The following is a 26,634-nucleotide window of genomic DNA, read 5'->3' as shown; positions in this document are numbered from 1 at the left end:
TGTGAACAAGCTGGTGCCAGGCTGTTGTGGCTGTTTATGGTTCTTCCATATGCTACTGATGCCCTTATTTGTTAAATGAATAGCATTTCTAGTTTAATAGGGAAACTCATGATATTCCAGAATGACTGTGGCTAGAGCCCAAAGTGTAACGTTTATGGGGTATTTTTCCTCAGGAAATATTTTTGATCAAACATTTTTAAAGTTTGGGGAAATACTATAGCAGAAAGCCGATACTATAGCTCCATTTAAAGTTTTATGGGTGTCACTTTTATTAAAACACCTTGCTGAAAATATTATAGACATCACAGCACCATGAAACACTTGATGGAATGGATCATGTCACAGAAGTAGCAATTGAGAATTTCTTTTCATTTCTATTCCATTTTGCTTGTATAGTACCAGGTGCTTTATTTTTTAAGGTCAATATTAGAGAGTGAATCCCAACAATCAGATGGGTCCCTATGAAAAAGCACAATGGCAAAAGTGAAGATGAAGAATTCTGGTCAGACACATTCTGTGTGAGCTGTAGCAGACAACTGCAAATTTCTTTTGGCAATTTTCATCAAGTTTTTGTTTAAAATTGTGTCGAGACAGTATATTGAATTCTATGCTTACAAGTTTTGATTGTAGTAATTAATTGTAGTCATGCTGCACCATGACTCATCAAAAATATCCATTTCAGCTCACAGTTTTGCTCATAGGGTCTTTAAGTAGGTGTTCCATGGGGAAGCCCACAGTTGGCCTGCCCACAGATAACCCATATGGGTCCCATGTAGGCTAGCTCATGTTGTCCTTTTGGTCCTCAGGAGGGAGGCAAGCCCCCCACAGCGGGCTTGCTTAGAAAAACCCTACTGGGAAAAAAAACGTTTTTTTTTAAAAAAAAAAGGCAATTGATTTAAAGCTGTCCACGCCTGGAGAGTCAGCGCCTCTCTGTTTCCATTCTATTAGCTGCCCTTCCAGAGTGTTTTTTGGTTCTGCACTATGGGGACTAGATGCACCCTGGAGGGGCAGCCAATATCGTGTAAAGGACCCCATACCCTCAAAAAAGGGAAATTGGGTGGTTGTTACATTTCTAAGAGTCTAACATGTAATTTAAACAAAACAATATTATGTTTCTATGGTGAATGTCATTAAATAATGTACATATGCATGATATTCACGAACTTAAAACTAGTTTTTTATTCTTGTTGAGATGACATGATACAATCTAGTCGACGAGTCGTTAGTTGCCTGGTATCACAAGATCACGTAAGATTTTAAACCACAGGAAGATCACTGGGGTTATTAGAGGCCGAAAGGAATACACACACCATGTGTATGCCATTGCCATTTATTGTGGCTTAACCTTTCAAGGACAGTTATCCTACTTTTTTAAGTACAGATGACAGCTCAGTGCTGTGGTGGTTGCCTCAGAGAAAAAGGTCACTCCAAAAATAATTCTTTAAATTAACCTTAATTAATCCTGAAAAGGATTCCCACATTAATAAATGTCTATTCTATTGACATATGTCAAGTACATTAAGTTGAAATAACAGGATTGCATAATGCTAAAATAAAGTATTTTAATCACCTGGAAAACCTTTCTGTGATTTTTTGTGTTCATTCATATAGTTTTTTTTGTTTTTGCATGTGTAGTGCAGTGCCTAGTTGTGCCCTACATTTCTACTGGTACTGGGGCCCACAATTGACTGCCCACGATGAGCCATGTGGGTCTCCCCACAGTGCTGCCACAGGGCTGAGGAGCTACTCAAGCCATTTTGATTTCAGATATGGCCTGAGCAGCAGATTATATCTAGCATTAATATCTAGCAAATGCATTATCAGAATACTGGTACCTTATGGGCAGTATAGTATAGTATAGAAGTATTTCTTAAAAAAAATAAAGGAAGCAAACACATACTGAAATTTACTGTAACCAGTTAGCTCCATTCATTTGACTGCAATGTCTGGTCAGTTTCTTTAAAATAAGCTAAGCTGTTTTTACTGACTGAACTCACAAACAGTGTCAGCAATAAACAACAACCTAACAGACAGATCTTGAAGTTGTAGATGTGTAAAATAAACTAATCTCTCAGTCCTGGAAAAAAACAACAGAATCTTTTTTGTGAAAAAAAAAACCCTCTACTACTGGCATTATATTGTTGACACCTGTGCCTGCTTTCAGTTGTATTCATTCACTAAACAGTGGGTAGAATCTGTCACATTGCTCAGGAGGACTTCCCAGAGGGAAGCAGCTGTTCTTTCATCAAGCTCTCCAGCAGTGTAGAGGAAAGGAAAGGAATTGGAAAGTGGAGGAAGGAGGTTTGATAGAGAAAAAACATGAAAGCGTGCACTACAGAAGGAAGGAATGAGGCAGATGTGGGGGAGAAAAGAGGGGCTCTCTTGGGTTCTATGCCAGACACTCTCATAATGGTTTTTGTGCGATCTCTATATATTAGCACATGCTAATGACCAAATCCACGGCTGCTCCGCACATTTGAAATGTTTTCTGCTTGTCTATTATTCACTCTTTTTCTCTCTGGAAGAGAATTCTACTATTTCATGGCTTTCCTTTAAACAAACACTGCAGTGCCTTATGGAGAACTTTCATTCAAATTGGACATCTCTGAGTGTTTTCCTGTTTAATTATTTACAAGCGTTTGACTTCTTATTTGAATTGCAGATCTTATTCACTCAGCATAGCATGTGTTTTGGTCTCAGCCGCAATCTTGCATCGTCTCTTTCCCCCCATTTTGCCTTGCAGCAGAGACAACAAGTGCTGACTTTTTTTAAAACGAAAGAAAGAAAGAAAATATCTGGTTTAATGAGAAGATAAAAAAAATCCATATGTTTACAGAAAAGCCCCTTGTGACACTGCTGTATTAAGAGTTTGCGTGTGGGTTCCTAAGCCAAGCAAACAGACTGTCTGGGCAACATGTGTCGTATTAATTGTGTCCACAAGGGTTGATAAACTGCCACTGCCATGGTTCCTGCAGAGGAGGAGGCACAGTCACCACTAGGATAACCATGATTCATCTCACACCCCTGCCCACTGTCAAAGAAAGTAGGCCTTGGGAAGAAATCTAGTGTTTGTAAATGCAGCAGACTGTAGTCAGTGTATTAAATAACACTGTTTGGAGCCACTTTCAGATCAGGTGTCAAACTAATTTTACTTAGCCTGTTATATTTACTTAGCCAAATTTCAATAGGGTCAGACAAGCAAATAACATTGCATCATAGCATATCTCCAAATTAATTGTGAATGAATTATATATTTACTTATGAGATGATGAACAGCCTTAGATGTCTTCAGAAAAATATGTGGAATTTCAACATTATATGCCATCAGGTACAGACTATATTAAAAGTTACAGATTAAATGTCACAAAATCTTCCAGTTTAGAGTGTTTTTGGAGCTAAAATCCAATTTAATCATAGTTACTTTGGAAAAGCATTTAAACACTGCAAACATTAATAACTTCTATGCAGCTTTCACATTTTTCTATAAGATTAAGTTTGCCTATGGGAAGACAGTTCTATGACTTGAGAGAGTTCTGCAATGATCAAGTACTTTTCATTAGTGGGGTGAAAGAATCTCAGCTTGCTATATGTAACCCAGTCCTTTGGTAATAAATGTTTACAACTGTTCAACTGATTCTCCATAAAATAATGCACTCGGGCTTATGATGATATTGAGGGAGTCTTACTGTTATAGGATCTTTATGAGTAGAGATGGATCCATGTAGGTTAAGGTTTAAAAAATAAACTCTTTGTTATACCTACAGTGTGTTAATCCATTAGCTAGTTAATCCTGGCAGAGCACCTAAGACTTAAATTGCCTGTACTGTGTTTTTTTGTGAGTCCTTACTTCCTTTTCCCTGCAGGCATGTGCTTCAAATCTTCAGAGTTCAGTCAGTTTGCATGCAAGAAATGAAACAATATTCTATGATCCCCAGTTCTCCAAATTTACTGATATGGTTTTGTCTGTATCTGCTGGTTTGCGTGCTCTTGCATGAAAGGGACAGCTAGTATCTCTTAAAAAATATGTTGTTCCAAGGAAAAGACAGCATTTGCAAAGATAGAAGCAGAAAAACTAAAAACAGCTCAGGGATATATGTTTATTTGCTGTATTTGCAACACAGCTCTTTATGTGTGTGTCTCTGTATGCACATTCCATGCGTGGGTTTCCTGTATATGCATTCTCCCCTACCCTCCGTGTATGTTTGTGCAAACAAACTTGTGCTTTAATCTAATTTTATTGACACTGCTGTGTTACCTGCTGAAATTCAATGTGGGATGATCTTTTTCTGCCCCTCAGCTCAAGGTGCAGCCAGAGATATCCCACATCTTTCAAAACAGCACCTCCATGACGAGTTGAAAGATCAGCAGGAAGGCATGCTTACTTAACTAGCAGTTGTTTACAATGGTAATTTGCCTCATGTATTTATTTATATTTCATTTAGCTCATGAACAGCATGGCAAAGAAGACACAAGGCTTTAGAATCCATTTTGGGCATGATGTAAACACTTTACATGCATGTTTTTTCTAAAGGACTGTGCAATCATGTGCTCAGTTACCTAAAGTTAATACCTGATAAACCCCAGAGTGGAGAATTAAAACAGCATTAAGGATGGATGATTTTCTTCATGGCATCCTGTCAAAGCTAATTTATTTAAACATTCTTGTTGCTTAAATTCATAATTTGCACATTTAAAATATGAGACCTGTGAGGAATGCCCACAAACATGGAAAAGACCCCCAGCTTCTCCTCCACAAAAGTGACACAAACGAAGTGAATGAGTTACTGTCATGGTCCAGCAGGCCTGCTCTATTTTCTTCTCCTCTGTATCTCTTCCTCACTCTCAGTTCTCAGCTGGAGCTCGGCAGGCCTTGGTGCCTTGCCGTGCCCCTGGGTGCGGCATCCCTGACCCAGTTTCTGCCAACACACCTGTTTACTATTACCACTGTCGATTACCTTCTGGGAAAACGGCAAGCTGAAACCTTCACTTCTTGCCAGATTATTACCAGCCTTGTGCTTTTAATCAGGGTGTCAACTTGGAGTTGAGTTCCCTGTAAACTGAGAGATTCTCTCTATGTTTACCTATTTCAAAAGACTGACCAGAAAATCAAAGCTGGTCATTCCTTTTTACTTTCTCACCTGGAAAATCCTTTCCAACTGACTCAGTGTTCTGGACGCCCACCCACAAACTAATGATGTGTTGTTTGTGAACAAGCCAGCTCTAACAGTTAATGGTGATATGTCTGACACTGAAGTCCTGAGGCCTGTGTCATGCAAAGGGGGTGTGTCCAAATGAGGCCCGTGTCAAGGCCTGTATTGTTCTTCAGAATATCACGTGACCAGTTTGTCTGAAATTATGCGATACTTATTATGTGATTCAAGCTGTTGAAAAGATACAGGAATTTGGTTTTTGCATGACGTGGATCTAAGGTGATTGTGAGGATCATCACAGGCTTGCAAGAAGTTTGTAAGCACTTTATGGAGCCACCAAAAAAATTGAAAAATATCAACAGATAGGGAGCATTTTGACAGGATATCTCCCAATAATACATTATTGTGTTTACATATCCACTGGTATGTAGCTCACATGCTGGGCTGCTGTACATCGAATGATCAGCAGATGTCAGTACTTCCAAATGAGCTGTTGAATGGGTTTTGAGTGATCTGCCTTTTGGTGAAGCTTTTGGCTGAAATGATTCGGCACATTCACGGGGCTTCATCACACCATCACTACTAAAAGCCAACAACGTAATGAACAACGAGAGTCACGTTCTTAGTCACTCCTGCTTACACTTGCTCCATGTGCTGGACCTTATTTTCATGGGCACACCTCGTGGGCAATCACATGCAAGGACAGGCCAGGATTGTACCATTACATGAAGAAGACAATGGCTGTATCCCAATTCAGGTTCTGCAGCCCTAAAGGCCGATTACATCACAGCGACGCAAAGGCTGCTCAAAATGCGGCCCTCAAATGCGTGTTCTACCAGTAGTAACAAATGCATGAAAATGAGGCTTTTATAAAAACACTGAATTAAAAGTTTCTTTCCAATTTCTTACTGAAACCATTCATAATTGCTAAATTAGGTTAAGATTGAAGGCTCTGAATAAAGAGCCATTTGAAGACTGGCTCTTCTAAGTGAGCTGAGGGAAAAGAGCTGAATGTTTGAAAAGATCTCCCATCACTACTGCAAACTCTCAAGGAAGTAAGGACTCTAGCTAATATAAACAATTCTGCATAGGTAGAGTTTTGATATTATGAAAGAACGACCAGGCCAATCAATGGACTCAGTACAACCAGCTGCATCCCATGTAGCTAGGTGCTACTTGGGCAGCTGAATAGGTTTTACACTCTCTAGTTCGAGGGGTGTCCAACTCCAGGCCTCAAGGGCTGGTGTCCTGCAGGTTTTAGATATCACCCTGGGTCAACACACCTGAATCAAATGATTAGTTTATTACCAGACCTCTGGAGAACTTCAAGACATGTTGAGGAGGTAATTTAACCATTTAAATCAGCTGTGATGGATCAAGGACAGATCTAAAACCTGTAGGACTGCAGGACACGCCCTGTCGTAAGGTGCTACTTATTAAGTAAATTGTAGTGTGCAGGTGCCTTCCCATGATTGGTAGACCCAGAAGACAGACGACAGATTGGTTACCTAAATGGAGATGAGATATAAGATGACGCTGGCATGGACTGCCATTCATTCATCCTCAGCTTATCTCAACCAGTCAGACCTTTAACTGTGAAGCGCCTTTGTAAAAGTTTTTAATGTTTATTGTTATATCAAGGAGTTTAGAGGGGTGGATTGCCTTTTATTGTGATCATAGTTTTCTTCAGGTTATCTTAGATAGGGAGGTAAGTTGTTGTTATTTGTCCACCCTGAAGTTGCACTCAGCTCCTTCTTAGTGTTCAAACCTAAAGAAATAACATATTGAAAAGAAATTATTGTAAAATCGTAACAAATTTGTGATGTGGCTGCTTTAGGTCTGACAAGGATGGATCACCTCTATGTTGTGGTAAGCCCACCCCAGATGGGCCATACACACCTCCACTGACCGAGACAACTAAATGCCAAGGTGTGTGTCTGCTGCAGCCAGCCTAGGCATTTTGTTGTGGCCTGACCTAGTACCTAGTTATCCAAATCCACCGTAAATGGTCAACTGCTTTCTACATTTACTCTTCAAAAAAAGTTGTCATCTCTCAAAGCAGGCACCAGTTTTAGTACAACCACACCCACTTCAACAGTTCAATTTCTAGGAGTTGGGGCCCAAGTGGTAAGTTGCACCCCAATGCTTACTGTAAAACCATCATTCCTATCATTAAATATGGTCACTCCATCTCTATTAATGGCCTACAGGCCTTTAAGGTGGTTTATTTGAAGAGCTTCAGTCTGAATTCAGAAGTAATCACAGTTTAGTGCTTATTTTTTATGTAAATGTGCAGCCTTCTTCACACACAAATGTTAATTATGGAGTTCCACAGGGTTCTGTGCTAGGACTAATTCTATTTACAAACTCCCCTTACGCAGTATTACTAAAAGGGACAGCATACATTTTAATTGCTATGGAGATAATCCCCGGCTCTATCTCTCCATAAAGCCAGACACACACCAATGAATTAAACTGCAAGAATGTCTGAAAGATTAAAAAAAAAACTGGAAGACCTCTAATTTCCTGCTTCTACATTCAGATCAAACTGAGGTTATTGTACTCAGCTCTAAAAATCTTAGAAATACAGTATCTAACATGATGCTTACACTGGATGACATTACCTTGTCTGCCAGTAACACCTCGAGGAATCTTGGAGATGTTTTTGACCAGATATGTCCTTCAATGCACATATTACACAAATATGTAGGACTGCTTTCTTCCATTTGCACAATATCTCTAAAATGAGAGATATCAGAGTGAAGCTGAAAGACTAGTTCATGCATTTATTACTTCTAGGCTGCCCAAGAAGCCTTCAGTTAATCCAAAAAAAGCAGGCAGTGCCTAGCTGGTCTAGGAGCTCGTCAACCCAGGGCATGGGATAAGCACCTTGCAATAGTCAACACAGAATTGTATAGACCTATCCATCCACCTGATGCCAGATGATCCGCGCTCCACCTGATCTCGCATCATGGCCAGCTGTGCATCCTGTGCATCTGCCTAACGTGCGGACGCCGCTGTCATGTCCTGTAGCATTTGGGCCACATGGGAGTGGCTGGTCTTCAGGCTGTTTTCTTTGTTTTATTGTAGGGTCTAAGAAAATAAGATATGGACATCATAAAGTTCACAGATTTAGTAAAATATTGTTAATGGAATACCTGGAAAAAACTGAATCTTATGTAGAATTTAGGCTCCTACTATGATAAAATAGGAGATAAAATATTCAGTGTCAAAGTCAAAAAAGTCTGTAGACTTTTTCAGTCTCATTAACAATGTAATGAAGATTTCCAATACTGAGTATGCTGTATGCACAACACTAAACCCCAACTCACTCCCTTCATTTTCATCAGGAATGAATCATCATTTTCATCATTTTCCTGATGAAAATGATGAAAATGATGATTCATTTTCTTTCAGGAACTCGTCATACTCAACTAATGAAAAAAAAAATGGTGCCAAGTTTCTCCTGATCACCTAATGTTTTCATGTTTTAGTGGAAGAAAATGTCCAGATTGAGAGGTGACTGTGTGGTGGTACCTAAGACTAAATATGCTGAGAGTAATTTAACTTATATAGCGCTTTTCAAGACGCCAAAGCACTTTACAATTCCACTATTCAGTCACTGTCACATTCACACACTGGTGGAGGCAAGTTACAGTTTGCTGCCCCTCTCATCACCAGTAGGTAGTAGGTGAAGTGTCTTGCCCAAGGGCACAACGACAGAGATTGTCTAAGCCAGGGCTCGAACCGGCAACCTTCCAGTTACAAGATGGGCTTCCCAACCCCCTGAACCACAGATACACTGTAGTGTTGTGGTAAGGGATTTTGTAGTTTTATCAAATGTATTTGATGGGGTGCTAAATTTAACTAGACAGTGCTGTTTCAGTAATGTTAACCTCCTAGGACCTGGCGTCCACATATCTGGACATCACATTTTGGGTTGTCTAGACCAAAATACTCAATTTTGATCTACAACTGCCTGATATCCACTCACAAGGACATTATACTGCCTCTGTTTCATCAAAATTTAAAACAAATATCCTCATACATGGCTCTCATTTTTCTTAGGAACAAAAATCAGGTAAAAAAATCTGGTGATTCTTTGTTTTTACATTCATCGGGTCCCAATATGCCCAAATATCAAAGAGAAATTAAAAACATGCCACGGAAGAGTTCGGGTCTTAGGAGGTTAACAGAAAGTAACGTCACTATAGCTTATTTGAAACATTAATAGCTAGTTTTTGTACTAGAAACTGATAAACAGCTCATGGCTCAGGTTTGCAATAGGGCAAATCGCCCCTGGCATTTTTGGTCCAGGTGGCTGACCATGATCAGTCAAAACAGATGGTCCAGTTAAATATGTGTACGTATTTGTGCAATTTGCAAAGCAGTGGTACAGCCGAGTAATACATACGAAACTATATTTATATAAAATGTATAAATAAAACAAAATTGTTGTCAGAAAAACTTTGTGTTGTTGGTGATAAAGCTGATTCTGTTCTCACTCACTCTGCTATTTTAAAGATCACATCATTTTGAATATTTCCACAATGAACCAACAAAAATATTTCAAGACTTCTGAACTGAGACTGAATTCTTGAATTCAGGTAAGAGGCAAAGGGTTTGGCCAGTTAATGACCCTTAGAAATGCAAATCATTCTTAATTATTATTAATTGGACTTTCTCTTTCTACCAAGCTACATTTTTAGCATATCTGAAAATCACTGCCAGCAGGGGCTTGGTCCTCGTAGCTGTTTTTGTTCACCATTTACTCATTATTTAGTTGTTAATATGAAAACGATGTCACTTTTGATGCCTGACATTTCTCATATCAACTTCGCCACTAAAGTGACGTTTTATACACTTAAACACCTTTTTTTTTTCCAAACAAAATGTCTGTGAAGGTTCTCAGTCATCCAGGTCATCGTAGTCAAACAAAGTACATAAGAAAAAGATCCATGGACAGTAGCCTGATGATCTGCTAGGATCATTTTGGCTCTTGTGCCACTTCTCTCTGTTTAAATAGAGAGTAACATGCTGCAACATTCAGACCGATAATTTCTGCATTGTAGGAAATACGTTAAGAGAGACATTCAGTCACTTAACTGAGAGGGTTTTCTGTTTGAGGAAGAGCATCAACTCTGAGTCAGTTACTGGGATAACAGACTCTGAGCTTAACCTGCTTGCTGGAAGGTTTTCTTAAGGTTTTTCTCTGTCACAGTTGCATCTTGGAGATGACGTGAATATTTAAGTGAAGATGAGGCTGAAATGACTTTAAGACTCTAAAACTGATTTGAATTGACTTTTAAAAAGCATGTACATTTCTGGTTTGAAGAAGACATCGTCTTTCCCTGCAACATGGTGTCTGAGAAGGAGACTGCTGATCCGCTTAATCCCATTTTATGTATGCATGTGGTCACATATATACAGACATTCCCCCCTCCCCTCTCCAGACAATGAGCTGAGGACCCACCTAAACCACCACAACAGATGATTACCATAGAGGGCCAGATATAAGCCACTTACAATGCATTGTTCAGAGCTCTCAGAGGGTTTTGACCCCCAGTGACCTATGCTTTTTTTCACACCTGGATTGTGATGATGCATATGATCAGCACTTTCTGCATTGTAGGCATCTCCAAATGGGACAACTCCAACTAATATCTAGGATTCTCCACCTTTTTTTTTCAGAATTGAAGAAGCCTCTTGGATGAGAGGTGAAAAATCTTGACAAACTTGACGAAGTCCAGTTGCCTTTCTTCTTCAAGTTCTTAAGATCAACATGACCTTTCTGAGAACCTGCATATTCAAATCGGTTGTTAATCAGTTTCAGCTACATCGGTGTTAATTCAGTCAAAAACAGGGAACAATGAGATGATCTTACAGGCTACAAACGTTTTTTTCACTAAGTTAATTAATTTGACCAGCACAAAAAAAGTTATGGGTGAAAAATAAAAATAATACAACAGGCCATAGTGGGCCAGACAGTGATGATAACAAAGGAGAATTTTTTTTTCACATTGATTATTTTTTTTCTACAATAAAATTATTGTTTTCATAATCTTCCTTCGAACACAGCAGGTATGAGTAACAATATCAGTAAAATTTAGGACTCTTTAGGATTACCTCTGCTCTTTGAGATGACGTTTGAAAAATTGGCAGCCCTTGCATCTCTAACTGAAGGGTAAGATGAAACCAAAAGATCCTTTAAATGGAGAAAATGAATATGTAAACAAGTTGAACTCCCAAAACGCTAAACTTTTTAATGGAAAGGCTTTAAACAGAAATCACCGTTAAATGTTAAAGCACAAGCTAATATTGCTTCAAAAACAAAACATATTTTGTCTAAAATGAAAAGTCTGTGGTCATTAATGAGACTTGTTGAGAGTTCACTGTTGTTATAAGTGGATAAAACATCAGAAATTGTATTGTATTCCCAAACAAAGGAATTTAAGATGCAACAACTAACCACACAGCAAACAGCACAGGGAGGACCATTAAATGACAACTTAAATACAATAAAATGATCAGAAATTGAAAATGTCCTCAGAACCTATAGAGTCAATTTTAAACCCAAAGTTAAAAAAAAACAAAGGCACAACATGTGTTCTTTGAAATGTTCATTGGTCCAGACACATTTGGTAAAATTTGATGAGCTAATGACACTGATAAAAGCTGGGGAAACGAGGTCAGAGTCATTGTTAAAATGTATTTTAAAATCCCTGGCTATAACCAATCTGGCCAGCTTCATGTTGGGAGATAGAAATTCACTGAACTCCTTTAAGAAGAAACTATTTGGGCCAGGCAAACAACACACAACATCTCAATAAAAAGGATCCTTATTCCCAACTTAAATCAGCTGTATGTCAAAAGATGAAAGATATCTGACATTTACTGAACAAAACATGAAAACTGGTTTCCAAACACTGGAGCTAGACCCTCCCCTTGACCACAGGAGGAGACTGCCTAATGAAAGAATAATCACCCAGGTAAAGTCTGTTGAGGAATAATAATCTCAGATGCAGTAATGAGGAACTGTTTCTTGGAAAGTAAAAGAATGACATTGAGCCATTCTCAGCGAGGTAGAAACAGCCCGAGCAAGGTGATGAAAAACAGATGACTTTTTGAGGTATGTTTGACACTCATAAATACCAAAGAAGGCAAAACAACCACAGAGTTTGGTTAGACATTCCTGATGTAAGTCTTTCTCATAGATCCTGCATAAGCAGGCTCTCTCGCAGCGCGCCACCACTGCTGAGGTGGGACGCAGTAAGACAGTAGTTTGGAATTTCTTAAATGATCTTGAGGGTTATGGAACAAAAAAGTCAAGTGGAAGAGCCCCAAAAATATTTCACCAGCACTGAGCCGGAGGATCCAATTGGCTTATCTGCCAAGACACTGAATGATCCTCGACCTAAATTAAGGCTGTTACTGGTACCGACTGGAGCCCTATAACCATCAGACGGCATCTGAGACCGAAGGGCTTCAAAAACTGGCTTCAAAGGCCTCGTCTGCTTGAACACCACAGAACTGACCGTTTGGATTTCGCAAGAGAGCACCAAACATGGGATGCTGAACGGTGGAAGAAAGTTTTATTCTCTGATGAGAAAAAATGTAACCTTGATGGTCCTAATAGTTTCCAACGTTACTGGCATGACACCTGAGATGTTTTCTATGCGCCACAGTGGAGGGGGCGCCATAATGGTCTGGGGTGCTTTTTCTTTCGGTGGAACAATGGAGCTTCAGGAGGTGCAGGGGTGCTGGCTATGTCCAGATGTTGCAGAGAGCATTCCTTGTGACTGAGGGCCCTCACCTGTGTGGTAACGACTGGGTTTTTCAACAGGACAACGCTACAGTACACAATGCCCGCGGGCCAAGGGACTTCTCCCAGGACAATAACATCACTCTTTTGGGCCATCCTGGGTCTTTCCCTGATCCAAATCCAACTGAGAACATTTGGGGATGGATGGCAAGGACAGTTTACAAAAACGGACAACAGTTCCAGACACTAGACGCCCTTCGTGCAGCTGTCTTCACCACTTGGAGAAATGTTCCCACTCACCTCATGGAAACACTTGCATCAAGCATGATGCAACAAATTTTTGAAGTGATCAGCAATAACAGTGGAGCTACTCATTACTGAGTTCATGTTTAGAACTTTGATTTCTGTTTTGGGGAGTTTACAGGGTTTTTTGGAGGTGTGGTCCTAAACTTTTGATCAGCTGTAAAACAGCCTGATTCAGTTTATGCGTTGTTTTCAATAAATTGCATACTCAACAAATGTTTTGTCTCACTCCATTTCTTCTTGTTGAATGTTGAAGCTCTGCTTGAAACCTTGTCAAGATCCAACCATGCAAAATATGATTTTTTGCCATTTTTCAAGTGGTCTTAAACTTTTGGTCAGGATTGTTCAGGAAAGTGTTAAGCCTAATCTAAAAAATAGAGACAATATTTGTTTCCTGAATCCAAACTGGGAGCTGGTTCCACAGAAGAAGGGCATGAAAACTGAAGGCTCCTCCTCCCATTCTACTTGTAAATACCCTGGGAACTAGGAAATACCCTGTACATGTATATACATTCAATAAATTCAAAATTTCAACAATGTTTTTGAAGTCAGAAGCTAAGATCTAAGAGATGTATTTAATTCTGCATCCAAAATCTGGTCTCCGTAACAAAACAGAAGCAGCTCATGTCTATAGCACATACCCTGTAAAACAGTCTTGATGTCTAATCAGTCATCATATATAGTTTTTCTATAGGTAGTGGCTCTTGAAACACTTGCAGCAATTCAACTCAGATGAATTAAAAGAGGGAACTTGAGTCATTACTATGGCTGCACAGCATATTTTACATTAATGCTTAGCTGAGAACACATACAGCAGAGAGCAACTGAATTCAATAAAGTCATCAGGTAGAACACAGTGTCAAATCCTGTGTAATGATTATTGAAAAACTCACTGTGGCGATAATCCTTTGCGATAAGAAAAGAGAGATTCTCGCCACTTCTCTAATGTAAAGGCCAAGGCAGGGCCCTCTGTTATTATGAATCTCTTTTTCACTGTTAGTTTCACTATTTCAATAACAAACTATTGACTGCCTTGCATCTAATTGCAATTTATCATGATTATAAAAATTTGCCAGTGTAGCACGTCATCATGAATTGTCCCAGGAAAAGAAAAATCAATAACCCATCCAGGTTTGTGTTTATATGGAAATCAGGGCTAATGACACCGTGCAGGGCCAGCTACCTGTGCTCTCAGTACTCTACAGCAGACTTATTCTTTTCTTTATGTGATAATAAAATTGTTTGATAGTAAATATCCTATTATTATTATTCTTAATAAGCACACCCAGCATTTTCTACAGTTTTATATTTTTGGAAACTTGGAAATTTTACATACTAATTAGATTTGAATGCGTTATTCAGTGGTGCTGACCATCTTAACTAGAAGATAAACGCTAAAGTAGATAAACCACTAAGTGTCACTGAGGTCAATCCTTTTTTACAGAATACAAGACCCTTCTGACAAGTTCAGTTCCCTATTATTATTATTACCATTAATAATGGAGCAAGACCTGTTATGCTGACAGCTACAGAGACAGCAAAACTAAAAAGAACAAATCAGTGACTTCTTACAGCCACGGGCCGTGGACTGAGGAGGGTTCCTAGGGTACGTGACATGCTAGTTTGATAATTGTACAGCTGTAATGTTTATAAGGTCGGGGAAACCTGCAGTCAGCTGAGACTGAAGAAATCACTTGGATGAGTGACGAAACATTTCTTCCATTGAAACTCTACATCAAGATGAACAGAATCAACTCACGGGGATTTTATAAACTGGGTTATTGACCTTTTATCAAGTGTATTTTCATTATGTGCTTCACAGAAATGTGAAAACAACAACAACAAAAAACTTACACTTCCCAGACTGTACTGCGTGACTGTACCTGGCCTCACAAATTTTGGGCTGATTAAGATCTTAATATGTGTTCTGTCCTCACTAAGCGTTGTCCTCATGAATGTAGACTCAGCTATACACCAAACACTCTCCTAATCAAAATACAAGGAACAGGCCGATACGTTGAGATGGGTGGTGTTATGGCCCGTGGCCATAAGAAGTCTGTGTTAGCTGCTGTTTTGTGTTTGGGACCAAACCAGCTGCTGTTGCTGGTTTGGGAACCATGGCGGGTGCTTGCCCTCTCTCTCTCCCCAGCATCTTGTGTTGCGTCTCTACACTCGTAGACACTGGGCGTAACAGATGGTTTCATAAGGATAAAGTGTGAAACTGTTGAGAAAACGAGAAATGAAACCAATACAAATGTTGCATAAATTCACAATATAACAAACACAGCAGTAAGCCACATATTCAAAAATATGAGCATGATATTTATCTGCTTAATGACGCCTTCATTTCTTAGGGCGATCGTGGCTCAAGAGTTGGCAGTTCATCTTGTAATCGGAAGGTTGCCGGTTTGAGTCCCGGCTCGGACAGTCTCGGTCGTTGTGTCCTTGGGCAAGACACTTCACCTACCGCCTACTAGTGATGGTCACAGGGGCCGATGGCGCAATATGGCAGCCTCGCTTCTGTCAGTCTGCCCCAGGGCAGCTGTGGATACAACTGTAGCTGCCTCCACCAGGGTGTGAATGTGAGAGTGAATGAATAGTGGAAATGTAAAGCGCTTTGAGGGTCTCGAAAATCCATTATTACATAGCTTAGCATATGAGCTAAATCAGCCTCAACTAGCTTAGGTTATATACCCATTCAAATTAGAGTTAAACCACAAAACATATCACTCTTCCACAACAAATAATAATGTGAACAAGTTGCTTCAGTGATAACAAAAAATATTAATTTCAGACGATTTTGTGAGGGCATGGATGGCTCATACCTGTGACACACCCCCACCCAAACAATTTGTCCCTCTTTGTTTAATGTGCTGTTTCAGTTAGGTTTAATTCTGGCATCTCTGATTTAATTTAATTTTATCATTATGAAAGGTGTTACTGGTCTTAATTCCCATTTAATCAAAGTAATTAACTTTGGCTCTAAAAGATGTCTTGGTCAAAGCAGCATCTCAGCTATGGAGCCTTATGCTTGAAATATGATTTAATTTCAGGCAATGAATCATTTAATTCTCGTTGCCATAAATTATGTAACAAGTATTATGGCTATGCGGCATAAATGTGGCCAATTCATAATTCTGTTGTTTCGATCAGCTGTTATGATCAGCCGGAGACTTTGGAGTTTCGTTCCAGTAGTCATTAATTTTGTTTTAATCATAGCTATGAAGAGCGGGTGATGTAAGTTTGTATTTTTCAAAGCATCCTTCTTAACCACCTTTTTCTGTCTGATCTTTGTAAATTTGTTAAGGGTGATAAGCTGGTCACAAGAGCGTGGTGTTTTAGTGGTATTGATATGTATTATATTTATTTGTTATTATATTCATGTTTCTGAATCAATTCTCATATTATAAATATAATTTATTATCATTCGTTCATCATTAACAGGAACACAGTGGAAAGTTATTATATTATTGGGATCACCTAAATGATTGGTAGGGATGTATAAATGCGCCTTGGCTCACATTTGGTCACTCAGTTGGCTGAGCATAAGCAGAGTCATGTGTGGAGCTATTTCATGTCGACCATGTTTATTGTACCTTGTTAAAGGCTGTGGTAGGAGCAGATGCACAGAAGGGCCATCTCCAAGTCAACACGACCTAAAAACCTCACCCTAAGAACATCCCTCAGACTTGTCAAGCAAAAGTGATTTCTTATTCCTGAGATCAGAAGTCCCTCAAGTATCCCAGACTCAAAGCAACCCTTAGTTGCTGGGCCTGTAAGCGACACAATTTCAACAGCAACACCATCTAGCTCCATCCCTGTTCCCTCAGTTAGTTGCTCATGTTAGTGTAAAGAACTACTTGGTCAACTGCTGGCCAACACTCTCTGTCGCTGTCCATCGTCTCCCAAAGCGAGGGGGAGAAGTGGTACATGGGGCTCTTTTATTTCATGTTTGTTTATTGACAGTTATTTAAAAAAATAGTTTTATGCCATTAACTATATCTCTGTCTAAAGGATAGTTTATCTGAGTGCCTTCTTAATATTTGAACTAGATATTCTTTCGGTGAAATTCCCAGGGGAGAGTTGTTGGGCTTTTCTTGCCTGTAATTGTAAAGCTTTTGAGTTCCCAGTCACCTTACCACCATTGTGCATCATCATTGGTTTCTTTCCTTTTCCCCATCACTCCCTCGCAATGCCACAATAGCAGAATGGAATGAATCCTCAGTCGGCCACTGGAGGATAAAGCTGTGACGATTGTGAAAGCTCATGTCACTGTTTACAACTTTCCTATCTACACAAATGAAGCAAACACTCCAGAACTTTGCAGACTTTGTAATAGAAACACCTCTGCCAGGAGAGTGGTGCAGCGTGATTGGGGGAGTCCAGTCTCTGGCTCCTCTGATCCCTAACCAAAAAACACAATAGTAGCCCAATAGCTTTGGATAAAACTAGAGATGGCACGATACCACTTTTTTATGTCCAATACCAATATCATAAATTTGGATATCTGCCGATACCAATATGAATCCGATATAGTGTTTTTTAATCAATAAAACTGTTTTTTTAATATGTTGCTGCATTTTATATAAGTTCATACTCAAGTTTAAATAAACAACAACACTAAAGCTATTCTGTTATACCTGTATGTAAAAAAATACACTGCACCCAAAATATTTCATAGTTCAGCAACACTGGTCAATCTAATAAACTTAAACCTGCTCCATCCTCCCTATTCTGGTATTTTAAAGAGTACTTAGCAGAAATATTAACGTGCTGCTGTTGTTCAGCCGCTGGTTTCCTCTTTCTGGTGCAAAGTGGGCCAAAAACAAACAAGAGAGACGGACTCACGACAGAAAAGCAGATCAGCTGATCACTGATCAGTTTCATGATTGAAGCAGCAGCAGCAGAGAGAGAGAGAGAGAGAGAGAGAGAGAGAGAGAGAGAGAGGCAGTCGCTCCATATATCGGTTGTTAAGCTTAACGTGGGAATGCTTTACAGACATTCAGAGATGAACTTACACACTTGCTTTACTTCTCTCTGGGATCACTTCCTCGGAGATGAAATGACGGTTTGGTAGCGAGGCTACAAATACTCAACCAGACCACCGACAGGTCTCTCACGCCACAGTCTCTCTATCACTGAGCACACTGCTTCGACGTGCTACGGTTATGAGCCGAGTTACGCCATGTCGCAAGTTTTGTGAGGTGCTTTTTTGATATTTAATAGATTGGATTACATTTTTTATTTCTCTCCGATATCCAATCCAGTTATTTATGTCAGTATCGGACCGATACCGATACGTAATATTGGATCAGTCCATCTCTAGATAAAACAAAGTTGCTAAAAAAGATTATGTAGACAACCTACCTGTGACTTATCACGCAGCAATAAAGACAAACACAATACTTCCTGAAAACTCCAGTTTTGTTCATATTATACACACACTTAACACTCCAGAAATAAAATCCTTACTAGACGTTTGCCAAAAGCCTGTATGTTTAAGATTACATTTCCCAGAAAGCAAACATAGTTTTCATTGTTTTCTGCACACCATGGAGACATATTCACACAAGTGCCAATGCAGTATGATCACCGCCTCTGCTCGTCTAATTGATTTTCAAACACATGGACATTCTGCAAACCTACTTTTGTAGTGTGGATAAACTGCACCCCTCCAGGCATGCAGCAAACCATCAGTGTAGCTCCTGTTTAGAAAGATGAAATCCTTCAGATGAATGCCTTAAAACCTTGCAGGGGACAGCCAGTCCTCAAACCAACCAGACTTGTCATTATTGTCACCTAGCAACCTCTGTATGTGTGTGCGTGTTATCACTGTTTGTGTGTGAGTGCATTACTGTCACTTAGCAATCAGCCATCATCCTTCCCCAGCATCTCCAATGGAAATGTTTTGCAGCATGGCGGTGAATAATTGACAGCTAGAGCCTCTAAACAGGGGCACTTAATGAAGACCCAGTCCCTGACATCACTGCTCACCCTGCCACTGATGGACCCACGTTTGAATGATAGCCTGGTTGTTATGCAGATGTGCAGCTAGATCTGTGCTCAAAATAGGTTTATGCTAAGACAATTCTGTCATGCATCCACGACCACGTCCCCAGGCTACAAAGAGAAAGTCTGCCACAAACAGATCCACATTGGAGGGAAAAACAGCTGTTGGCATTGTCTTATCGGGTGTACATGATTGTAAAAATGCAATTATAAGACACTGAAGAATGACGCTTTATTTTGAAACTTGCATATGAACATTCTTCAGTGTTCTTTCAGTGCTCACTTTATGCCACCCACTTTGCACACAGTTGTCCTCAGAGTTGTATCTTTGCAAGCTTCGGTTTTTGGCAGCATTTTCTCACAGCTCAGATTTGAACTCTGAAATGGTCTGAAATAGAAAAGAAAAAAAAAAACGTCTGCCATGGTCCCTGTTCTGGTTCCAGGGGGCCTTTGCTATATTACAGTGTCCCACTCTCTCCCCCTCATGTTGCCCCTTCAGTTCATTCATGTTCCAGCATCTCTGTTTGTAGTTGTTCCTTTCCTGGTTTATTCTAAGAACTCAGTGCCTCATATGACTGGTTTTCAGTTTTACTATTCTGCCTGGATTATATTCAGTTGTCCCCTGTTGTCTTTATTTTCTGTTCATCTTCCTGAGTATTTTGGCTTTTTTTTTCTGCAGAAAACTGTTAGTAGCTGGCTAAAGGAATTCTCCAAACTTGTTCAATGGTGACTCCTTCATCTTTGGGAGTGCTGTTACTGTGAAACACTGTTGGTGTTTGCTAGATCATTCAAGACATTAACATCAGGTCTCCTAAGCTATGGCATCTGCAAGCTATTGATTTTATGACTGTGAAATTCCACAGGCCAGGATGAAGCTTGGGATTTCTGTACTGCGATGGTGTTTCACTATTTACTTTAGTATATTGGAGTAGTGATGACCAATGATATGAAGCAGGTTATGTCTGAAATTAGAGATTATTGGGTATGAAATTACTGACTCAGTTCTCCAGAAAACAACATCTCCATTCACAGAGGATCCCATTCTAGAAGATCTAAAAAATTTCCGCAATGTGTAATGTCTTTGTGTTTCCTTGGGTCCTATAATAAAAAGCAAATGCAACATATCCAAGGTATTGTTCAGTTTTCTGGATTCAGTTCCCCTAATCTTGGCAGACAGAATAAACAGTCACACAAGCTGGTTATCAACTTGTTGAGGTTTTTCCTTGAGTGTTTACACGCCCCAGGAAAGAATCTATATCATACTGAAAATGTCATGTCTGGATTTAAATGTAGACACAATGTCCAAGTTTATTTACAGTGAATGATTTAAACACAAAGTCGATGGAAACTTTTGATTGTTAGCGATAGCAGAAAACTCCAAGACGTCTGATCCTCAGCTTCGCAGTTACAAGACATGCCTGTCAATAGAACTGCTTCCTCCTTTCACTTTAGTCAGTCGATCTCACTCCCACTGAGACTAAGTGAAAATATGATGTATTTCTGGCAGATTTTAAACCAAAGCTTGGGACATAAAAACTAAAACTCTCTGGAGTAGATTATTTTTTCAGGTTTGGGGAGTAAAGACCCTTTAGACTACTCTCCCTGCAGAGATGCGATGGATCTTCCAGGAACGGTCAAGCTATTTTCTAGAGAACTGATTGGTCATTAGGTGGTGATATAATACCTATTGATCTCTACAGAATAAGTTAAAATTTACTCCAGTAAACAGTGAATCACCTGTTTAGCACAGAAAACCCATCCTGAAGTTATCTGGACAAGCGAAAATCCTGCTTTGAGAACAGTCTCATCCAAAAACTCTTGAAATGTGTTGGAGAAACTATAAAAATAGTATTGTATTTTGACACAGTCATATACATAGAGATTTGAATTGTTTTTTTAACCTATTAAAAACACATCACAAGATTTTAAAAGTTAACTGTGCATAGCAAACGCAGGCTTTCAGCTTTGTGAAGCTTCTTTTTTAGTTTCAAATCATGTCAGATACTGAAACAACATTTTTTATATACATTCATTATGTATGTAGACACTGTGAGGTCACCCGCTGGGTTTTTAAGCCCTATTCATGACGTTTTAAAATTAGTTTGGAGTATATACAATAATAATAATAATAATAATAATAATGGATTGCATTTATATAGCGCTTTTCGGGACCCCTCAAAGCGCTTTACAATTCCACTATTCATTCACTCTCACATTCACACACTGGTGCTACAACTGTAGCACCAGTGCAGCTGTGGCTACAGTTGTAGCCACAGCTGCCCTGGGGCAGACTGACAGAGGCGAGGCTGCCATTTCGCGCTATCGACCCCTCTGGCCAACACCAGTAGGCGGTAGGTGAAGTGTCTTGCCCAAGGACACAACGACCGAGACGGGGCTCGAACCGGCAACCTTCCGATTACAAGACGAACACCCAACTCGTGAGCCACGACCGCCACGATACAAGTGCCGGGTGGACCTAACTTTGAAAACCAAGGGATGCTATATGCTCATATGGAAGCAATTTACAAGGCCTGGACAAATCCATGCCCTGCTTTATATTTTGGGGGGTTTGGTTTACAAAATAAACACATTATATTCCATAAAAAGAGTCTCTGAGGTCAAGCAGTGGGTAATTTCACTTTTTATACAGGGAAAATTATCTCCCTGTATATATAGCTTAAACAGTTGTAAGTCTTTATGCAGTCAGCTGATTCAGTCCATGCTGGCCTTAAGGAGAATTCAGGTTTAATGCACTACTTTCTCTTTTCAGACATCTTTTATATACAGTCTTTGGTACTGTTCCATGCATTTCTGGTGGTTAATCAATAATAATAAAGCATGGTCAAGAAGCCATTCTGGACAGAAAGAATGGCAAGAAAAAAACATCTTAATGGTGAGTGAAACTCACCAGATCAGACATTTGAGCCCACTTCTTTCCTCGCTGAGCTGATTGTCTTCTTGCTTAGCTCGCCCCTTCCCTGGATTTATAATGTTGACAGAGATGTGCTATTTGGAACCATCTGATGTGTTAAGTTCACCGTGCAACCAAGGACTCAGGATTTACATGAACACAAACAAAAATACTTTAAAATTGCTGCTTATTTTCTTAAAACACAGCAACAAAAAAACAGGCTCCTGTCTGTCTATGGTTCATTTTTGCAATCACACCGCAACCAGTTTGGACCACGATTGTTGTGTACGTAAAGCAAGCATCAAGTTTTAATCTGTGTTTTTTTATTGTTGATAGTTTCTTTCCAATTACTGAGTTCCCTTTAACGACATGAAAAGGGCTATAACCAATGCAAAAGGGATATTGTTCATGCCCTGTTCATGTATAGAAAAAGACTGCCATCAACACAAAAAGGAGCCAAGTTCATACAAGCAAGTTTTAACTGATGCTAAAGCTTTTCAAAAGACAAATATGAGTCTCAAAAACAATACTGAAAAGCCCCAGCAGTGTATTTAAATAGAAATCAGTTGAGCTGTATAAAGAATAAGCCAAAGCTTGTATGCCCAGCCTTCCACCAGCAGCAGTAGCTGTCTCTCTTTCACGTACACTCAGTTAATCACTAAAACCATCTAATTACTGCAAATGTCTCTCTCAAATGCTCTGAGTGTCAGTCCATTTTTAAGTTTCTACTTAATAATTGTTCCAATATAGAACTATTTTTCAACTATGAATTTAACATCAGGGCTTGGTGTCAGCCACAGAATAGAAAAAAGCAAAGACTCTGAAGCCGTCACGTCACACTGACATTCAGCAGTCATACAGGGGAACATCCTTCACAGAGGAGGCAGACATACCAATTTCTGTTCTGACAGTAGCTTCTGCAGACCTTACTGCACTGCAGTTGAAAAACATGCAGAATTTCTCTTTCTTTTGACCTGAATCCCTCCTTCATTTACCATCATTGTCACGCTGGCCAGCTTGTTTCTCTTCTTTTACATATAAGACAACTGGATGGATCAAGTTTGAAAGTAGGCAAAACAGGAAACAGAAAATCATTTACTTTTATATAAAGCAAAAAAAATGTCAGTGTTAAGTTTACTTTATTTTATTTTTGATGACTGAAAATAAAAGCATTTTTTATGCTCCAGTATAGATTACATGAGCAGGCTTCTAGCTTTTTTTGCTTACAGGGAATTCTTTAAATCAGACCATTCCAAAGATTTCATTTTTGTATGTATTAGCATGAAACAGACGCCATAATTGTTCTCCCCCATTAACCTTGGGAACCAGACAGCAGCAGTGGCACAAAAAGCCTCACCCCATACAAAGTAAAGCTGTTCCAAGAGTGGCTGTGGTCTCTCCAGCAGAATCCCTCGGAATCTGTTCCATGAGTCCCCAAAGGTACGGCTTATAGATTTCTTCTAAATAGTAAGGTATAGTAATAAGATTGTTTTCACAATGAAGAAAGCCCATTGGGAGCCCAAGGTCAGTGACTGACCCAAGGAGAAACCAAGGAGTGACCCATACTCTATACAGAGAGTTACAGACTTTGTTACAGTTGATAGTGGGATTTCCCATAAGGTTTTATTATTTTATTTTCTAAAACAGAACCTTGAAGTTCAGGTTTGACTTTAGCCCCTTTCCCATTGGTACCTACTTGGATCGACTCGCCACAGAATGACCTGTTTTCCATTGCAATACAGTATTACCTAGTGTGCGTGGTTGTCATCATACCAATGAGTCCAAGGCTACGTTCACACTGCAGGCGAGAGCGCATCAAATCCGATTTCTTTTGACCCTATGCGACCCATATCTGATCATGGTATGACAGTGTGAACGGCACAAATCCAATATTTTCAAATCTGATCTGGGTCACTTTCGTATGTGGTACTGAATCCGATACATATCCGATGTTTTAGAAAGCGACTGCTGTTTGAACGGTCATGTCGCATTAAATCCGTCTTTTACATCACTGTCACGCCTTGAGGTGACTTTTGTTGTGATTTGGCGCTATATAAATAAAATTGAATTGAATTGAAGACAGACGGCAATTATCAGCGCCCGAGAAGACTTCGCGAACGCTTCCTGGCCATCCAGTGTAGATGTTAGTGAAACTGTTGGGAAGACAACGTGAACATTTTATTTGTACTGGATAATATGCAGATTTTGACAGAAATCTGCAACTATCCTTTGAAGCACCGCTCCTCTCTAAACCAGCAAAAAGGATAATTATTAGGTTATTTACATTATTATGTAAATAACAAAATAACTTAAAGCAAAAATTTGGAAACGTAAAGTCCGAAGTCTTTATATTAAGGGCCATCAGTCAAACAATAATGTTTGGTCTGGGTCTAAACAGAGCGCGTTGTGTGTGACGTCTTCTTTTGCGCATGCGGGCCGCTTTGAGCGTTCACACTAGAGCGCGTTTGCTGTCGCATTTTATTTGTAGTGTGAACAAGCAGACAAAAAAATCGGATTTGATCAAAAAATCGGAATTGAGCATTAAGACCTGCTGTGTGAACGTAGCCCATTACGCTACAACAAGGGTAGACGTCGAAGCAAGAATATACCTGTTGCTTTGTCTGTGGCATTTCATTAGACTTGGGGACCACAGCGTTGTTTTTTGTAGACATTTCCCCCATTGCCAGGTTTCAAAAATGGCAGTATTGATTTTTGTGAACAAGACACTCTCATGACTCATCGAGTGACGCTACTGACCAGTCAGTCGGCGGCATGCAGTCTGATGACATCACATTTTAGTACCTGATCGGACTGCTTGGAACCTCGGTCGAGGACGTACTAAAAATGTACCTGGTACCAGGTACTATGTTGGCCATAGTACCTGGTACCTTGAAAACCCTGAAAATCACGACGAACCGTGCTGAGCCGATCAGAGTATTAATGGAAAAGGGGCTTTGGGGTCCATAAACAGTGAAAAATCTCTGTCTGAGTTTTTAATGATGCTTTATTGTTCCATATCATTGCTGTACCTACAAGTTAAGGTGATTAACAAATGATGTCCTTTTTAGTCTTTGGAGTGCATAGAGGGTTTTTTTTTACTACTTTTTTACTTTAGGTGCCAAGGTTCACACAGTGTTTTACTCATCTGTCTTATGCTCACAATTTCTATCAATCAAATTTATGTAGTTAAAATGAAAGAGGGGTGCAGATGGACAAACCTGGAGCTTGACATAAATAGTTATCACTAAACAAATTATTGTTGATCAAAGTCTTAAAAGTGGGTGCATACAGTTGACATAAAAGGGCATCTGATGTGTCAAAGAATACATCATATACCCTGGTGTTTCATTTGAGGGAAAATTGGTTACATTTAAATTAGGAAAGGGATTACTCATTTGCCCAATTAATTTTACCTGGAGTGTTGCTTCAAGCCTTTGCATATGGTCAGCAGTCACTACTGACAAGTGCTTCTATATATACACATGTAAGAGAAACTAAAGATGCTGGAGCTGTTTTAAAATGCTGACAATTAAAATACAGCATTTTCTAAACTAGATACGATTTTCTTTAGATGAAAGTGGATACACTGGATAGCCCTTTCAAGTTACTATAGAAAGGAAACTACCACTGGCCCGTACTCGTCATCCTAACCTTTTGAGAAATGAGGTCAAGTCAAAGTTAATAATTATATTAAAAGCTTACACTGCTGATACATATCCTTTGACACATCCATTTGTCACACTTGTGTAGTGAAGTGCTTCCCCCCGATAAATATTTTCAGGGATCACAACTGGTGTGCTGTAAAACATTATTGGGAGTCTCTCCCAATAATGATATTTCTCCCACAAGGCAACAGTTGGCATTTAAGAGCTCTGTACTAAATAAAAAGATATTGATTTGTGTAAATGAATGCTTGGCCTAACCTTCAGAACTGCATGAGTTAGGGGCATGTGTCATATAAGTTACTCTGGGCCAAGATCCTGTAATATTGCAGGGAACTTTGTAGTTCTTCTAACATTGTGGATGTATTTTGGATATACTGTGCATCGTGTGATATTAGGCCTCAGTAGTCCTTATGTAATATTAGGCCTCAGTAGCTGAACAGAATAAACTTTTGTTTTATGAGTTAGGGGCAGAGCCTAACAGGAACGCCAGTGGTTGGCACAAAAGTTGACAGTTTCTCGACCTCTATTTTACTTACAAAATTGCTGACTTTGACCTGTACCAGCTTCAGTGTGGTTTTATAGGTCCGTGTGGGACCGGGCTTGTAAACAGAAGATGAGACAATAAATTCTTACTCTGTGAAACCGTCAAGTGATTCAGTTTCGGCTGTTGTGATGTTCCCGGATACACAAAAACCTGAAATATTGCTCACTGCAAGGATGACAGAAATATCTGACATGACTCGTGTAAAACCTTTTTAGTTATTCCTGGCTCACATCTATGATGGCTTTAAAAAAAAAAAACAGAGGTCAATCCAGACTGACTCTCGCATTTGA

Source organism: Astatotilapia calliptera, chromosome 9, assembly GCF_900246225.1.
Source record: "Astatotilapia calliptera chromosome 9, fAstCal1.2, whole genome shotgun sequence".
Classification (NCBI taxonomy): Eukaryota; Metazoa; Chordata; class Actinopteri; order Cichliformes; family Cichlidae; genus Astatotilapia; species Astatotilapia calliptera.
Note: the sequence above shows the minus strand (reverse complement) of the source record.